This window comes from Drosophila virilis, unplaced genomic scaffold (genome assembly GCF_030788295.1).
Source record: "Drosophila virilis strain 15010-1051.87 unplaced genomic scaffold, Dvir_AGI_RSII-ME tig00001642, whole genome shotgun sequence".
Taxonomy (NCBI): Eukaryota; Metazoa; Arthropoda; class Insecta; order Diptera; family Drosophilidae; genus Drosophila; species Drosophila virilis.
In genome coordinates this window covers 469,883-475,882 of record NW_027212851.1, presented here as the reverse complement: position 1 = coordinate 475,882, position 6,000 = coordinate 469,883, and the positions used below count along the sequence as shown (strand labels likewise).

Below are 6,000 nucleotides of genomic sequence, written 5' to 3'. Positions count from 1 at the left end.
CCAGGACGCTTGTCGAGAAAGCCAAGGTGAGGATGGGTTGTCTGCCGTATTCGTGCAATAGACCAACCAAAGCGATGCTTTAAATGCCAGGGTTTTGGGCACATTGCTGCGAACTGCACCAGCGGAGACGACATGAAAGGCGCATGCTTCAGGTGCGGGGACACAGGTCACAGGACCACGCTACAGGAAGCTTTAAATGTCCGGCGTATCGCAAGGCAGTACGCAAAATGAAATGTTAAGGTTACTTCAAATAAACCTTAACCACTGCATAGCTGCTCAAGCCATCTTGGAGCAGACTGTTAGGGAGATGCGCATTGATATTGCCATTACCAGCGAACCCCACCACCGGGAAAGCAAATGCCCGAGAATATGGACCGAGGATCAGGATGGAAAATCTGCGCTCTGGGTATGTGGCGACCGATCGACATCACTGACAAAAACAATATCCTTTACTGGGTTTGTACGCGCACAATACGGCAGCCTGTGGATATACTAGATATAGGCCAGCTAAACTTCGGCTCGGAAAATACCTTCACTCGAGGTGGTATCGGATCCATAATCGATCTTACCTTCGCAGGCTCGTCACATTTTAGCGCAACAAAATGGCAACTAAGCGACTTATATACCGCAAGCGACCACTCCGCAATAATATGCACGATTGGTAAAGGAACTGCAGCCAGCACTAGAAGCCTAAGTCGGAAAGCTTACCGCCTGGATACTTTCGACCCCGTGGCCTTTTCGAATGCACTCCACTCGGTTGTCACTGCCGGCAACGCCCCTGTAGTCGTCGGCAAGGAATTGAAGGACGTAGAGGAATCGTGCAACCGCAGTACTGACCGTATGCACCAATGGCTGGCAGCAGCTGGACTCGAGCTGGCCACTCATAAAACAGAAGCGGTATTAGTCAGCAGTCGAAAAAAAAGTGGAAACAGCGCACATAAGAGTCGGCAGTGCGACAATAGAATCAGCAAGGGCGCTAAAGTACCTGGGTGTCATGCTAGACACAAGAATGTCATTCAAAGAGCACTTGGAGTACGTGCAAGAGAAAGCAGCAGAGTCCTGTCGAGCGCCATCCACGATTATGGTGAACACACGGGGACCGAAACAGCAGAGACGCCGTCTCTTTATGACCGTAAACCGAGCGGTAACGTAACGTCATATTCGAGTGTGGACGTTTCGCCGCGAACAGACAGGAACTGAAGGACATCATGGGAAGACCCACCACGGTGGACAACCTAGTCACGAACATGATAGAGACCGCACAAAAGTGGGACGCTGGCAGCACCTTCGCAGCAGAAGTAATGCGAGAACTCAGGAGAGTTGAGCGCAGCAGACGGAGAACCGCGGATATTTAGGTAGCAAGAAAATGCCTGAGAAGGAATGCTTCGCGGCCGTTCCGCAGGCAATCCACGCTACCTAAACAATACCCCGACTATAACCTAAGCTAAATAACTAAGCATAAATAAACTAAACAGAAAAAAAAAACACACACACACACAGACAGATACATAGATACACACACACACACATACGAATGATAACTGATATAAATATACTATTCTATTGTGAGCATGTCAATTTTGGTGGAAATAGCTGTTATTATTTAACCAATTTGCTGAAGACCGGGATTTCGAAATCTATTTATATCGATTGCTTGGGAACGGAGGAATAAATCGATTATCGGAAAGAAACTCGATCTGCGCATATACTAAGATGACCTACAATCAAAATTTCATGTATCTAGCTCCTATAGTTACTATGATCCATGTGTTCATACATACGGACGGACACAAGGACAGACTGACTGACAGACAGACAGACATACAGACATGGCTAGATTGAGGTAACTATTGATGCTGATCAAGAATATATATACTCTATGGGGTCCGAAAAGCTTCTTCTACCTGTAACATACATTTATATTTTACACAAATACAATATACCCTTTTTATACCTTTTTTAATGGGTTCAGGGTATAAAAAAGTTGGGTTATTAACTTGATTAACTTGATTTATTTTTTGATTTTATCAGGTAGTAGCGGGAAGGTCGCGAAAGGTATATGAATATGAATATACTTGATATAAATATACTATTCTATTGTAAACATGTCAATTTTGGTGAATCTAGCTTTTACTATTTAGCAAATTTTTTAAAAACAGGATTTCGATATCGATCGCTTAAAAACGGAGGAAGTTATCGATTATCAGAAATTAAAATGATCTGCGTATGTACTAAGAGGATCTACAGCTAAAATTTCATGTTCGGAGTTGCCCATGCTCTTTAACGCGCGAAAATGTGCGTTGAATTGGTCGGATAACTCCCTTAGCGACACGGCCGATCCACCTGCCACCCTCTTGAGCCCCAATATCTCAAGTATGTGTGGCTGAAAAACCAAACGTCTATTATTAAACCTTTTCTCCAATAAATTAAGTGCTATGGCATAATTATCGTTTGTTATTTCCAATGATCGAATCCCGTCCAGCGCTGCATCCTAGCATCCAGTGCTGTGATAGCTGAACCATCAAACACTACACGAAGTTTGGTGCTCGTGCTTTGTTCCTTCAGCACGCAATGATGAGGGAGAAAATATTTGCATAAACGTAACGACTCTGGACGGACAAGAGTCATATGAACGCGCAATACTGGGACTTAAGGTCGGGATGACGATGCAACTTTCTCACAAGCGATATAAATAACCTAATTAATCCAGCATGAGTTTGAGAGGGAGTCGCACGGAATAGGCTCCTGTTAGCACCCTTTGGAAATTCTTAACAAAATGCTCCTCGCAGTCAAGCTCTCCCTTTGTTGCTTTAGCAACAGGGTCTGGAAAACTTTCAACTTCCCAAAATCGTTGAATTAATATATCGGTTGGGCCATCAGAATCAGTGCCGGCATCAGACGAAACACGATTGGCCAAAAGAGAGGTACCGCCTTGCTGGGAACCGCCACCTTCAAATATTTATCCAAAGCGTGTTTTCTGCAGAAGACGCAATCCCGGTAGCAGTTTTATTTGGCCGACACACATAAGCTCGTAGAAAAAACCAACTCGCTGCGGCTTATAAAAGCAAAGATCAGCGAGGCGAATATTTCCAGGCACATTCCAATTAATTGTATTAAGAGCGATACTTGGCTGGCGATCTGCTATAGTGGAAGCTACGATCGCTGTGCTGATTGCAGAGTACTCTCACGTTTGAGACTGTAGATTGACGGTCACAGTGCATCCATCAGTAGCGAAAGGGGCGTTTCTCAGGCCAGAAACTGCGGCTGGATGGACTCTTCTTCAACTGAAGCTGTTGAGCGAATCGGGATGTTATTAAATGTAGCTGTGTCCCACCATCCAATACAGCACGACACGGAACTAGAGTTCAAGACCGATTTTTAACTAGTACAATAGCAGTGGCCAGGAACACAACATCGCTGCTGAGGTTGTGGACAACAAGAAAGGTAGAGGCGGGGGCTGAAGAAGCTGCAGTAGGAGTGACAGAGTGATGAATCGAATGCAAAACGTCTAAATGCAGAAGTGTGTGGTGTTTGGAGCCACATGTGCGACAAGTTCCGGAATTATATGTTCGCCCTTTTAGGGCAGTTGAGGCATAAATATAATCGTTGTGCTTCCTTGAGACGCATCTCTGGAGACAAATTGCCAAATCTTGGGCATTCCCATATATTATGCTCTGTACCATTACAAAATATGCAAGCAGCAGCCACTTGTGGCAACTTGTGCTCATGATGGCTAGCAGGATCCAGTTTATGCAGTAGCACCTGAACAAGGATGCAACCAGCAATTTGCTCCTTGCTACCCAAACTGGTGAGAGCACGAATAAGGGCATTCAACTTATCCGACAATTCACGCAGCATGTCAGCGGAGCCATTCTCTACTTTCTTGAGCCCCAGCAGTTCAACGATGTGTGCCCGAAATACTAATCGATTTAAATAAATAAATAAATAAATTTAATGTTATGGAATAATAAGCCTCTGATATTTCCAATAACCGAATGGTATCGAGCGCAGAGTCCTTCAGGCAGAGCCGCAAATGCTATATTTTTCAATGTTCGTGAGTACGGGATGATTTTCTGTATAACCTCCAGAAAACGTTGGCAATTTGATTGGCGGTAAGGTCGGTAACGCTCTGGGTCTAGTCATTGACGCAGTAGCAATAGGCTCATTTACAAATATGGAGCCGCACGGCAATGCTCCACTGCGCTTAGCAATTTCAAACCGCACCGATGTCTCCAAAGTTAATGAAAGCTCATCAATAGCCTTCCGTAACTCACTGCCGATTTCGTCAAAGTCTAGGTCTTCCAATTTGTTTTGAGCGTCTTCGAATGCAGATTCTATTTTTTCAATCCGCTTGAGCAGCACCGACAATGCAAATTCATCATTATTGGCAAGGGGCGTTAGGTTAAGGCTAGATTGAAGCGCCTGTAACCGCTCATACGAAGACTCCACCTTGCGCTTTAAAATAGACACCCTGTTTGCAGGCTGGGCCAGCGATTCAGCACTAGAACTTTCCATGGCAGCCGAAGAAAACGAAAAAAGGCCAAAGAAAACCGAATTAAAACTGTACACGAAAGTTCGTTGACCGTAAACTTATTGTCAGCACTCTACTCTTAAGCGCTCGCAACAGTTAGTAGAATAAAGACACAAGTAAAATGCAGATAGCGAGAGCCAACGCGTCTGTATGAAGTTAACTAAGGTAAAGAGCGCGATAAAAGAAACTACGTTGAGCGCATAGCGAGAAGGGCTAGATAGTTAACAGCAAATAATAATGAGCTATTTTATGACATGCCAGAAGCGCCAAGAAAACAAAATAGAGACACTGCTGGCCTCGCAGGGCAATATGTAACTGAAATGTTATGCTAACATACATACAACTTTAATTTTTAACTGCTAAGCCGAAAATATACTATTTTATTGCTCTTATTATTTACCAAATTTACTCAACAGGAATTCGATATAGAATTGTATCGATTGCTTCAAAACGAAGGAAGTTATCGATTATCAAAAATTAACGCGATCTACAGCTAAAATTTCACGTCTCCAGCTCTCATTGTTTCTAAGATCTTGCGTTCTTACATACGGACGAACGACAGAGGGGCATGGTAAGATATTCCCGGCTATTGATGTTGATCAAGAATATAGTATATACTTTATGGGGTCGGAAAAGCTTGCTGTTATATACATTTACAGTTTGCATAAATACAATATACCCTTCTTATCCATTTTCAATGAGTTCAGGGTATAGAAGAATATAAGTTCCCTTGGCAGGGTTCCACTTGCCACCGCCTCCACTCAACAAACACACTTATAATCGAGTATTGGTGAGAAAATAAACAATTAACATGGTAATACGGAAAACAATACATTCGCAATTATAATGCTGTTGATAAATACGAAGCAGAGCCGCATAAATGTGTGTGTACGTGCATACATATATTCTTCGAATTTGCGCTGGTGCTGCAAACACGTGTTTGTTAACCGATCTTCCTGAAAATTTCTACACTATATCTTAATGAACCCTAGAATATTTGTGCATTCTTAATAAGTAAATTGCATTAAAATTGTAGCTTTAATTGTTGAGCAATGGAAGTTGGGTTATTTAGTTGATTTATCACGTAGTAGCGGAAAGGTCGCGATGAGTATAAGAATGATACTTAATATAAATATACTACTACTACTCCATTAAAAAAAAAAATAAGTGCCCTTAGCAGGGTTCAAGCTCGCAACTAACCGTAGTACTTACTTCTGCCTCCCCTCAACGACCACACTAATAATCGAGTATTAGTGAGAAAAAAGCAATTAACATAGTATTGCAGAAAACAATACAATGGTAATTATAATCCTAATGATAAATTCGAAGCAGGCGCGCATAAATGTGTTTATGTACATGCATACAGATATTATTCGAGTTTGCGCTAGTGCCGCAAACACGTGTTTCTTAACCGATCTTCATGAAATGTTCAACTGTTTTCCTTGATGTTCTATAGAATATCTGTGTAT

At 42.6% G+C, this 6,000-nt stretch overlaps 1 pseudogene; it reads left to right on the top strand.

Annotated features, from left to right (window-relative positions):
- The first annotated feature begins 232 nt into the window (after positions 1-232).
- LOC138911588 (uncharacterized) overlaps positions 233-6,000 on the top strand; it is a 39,757-nt pseudogene continuing 33,989 nt past the window's right edge.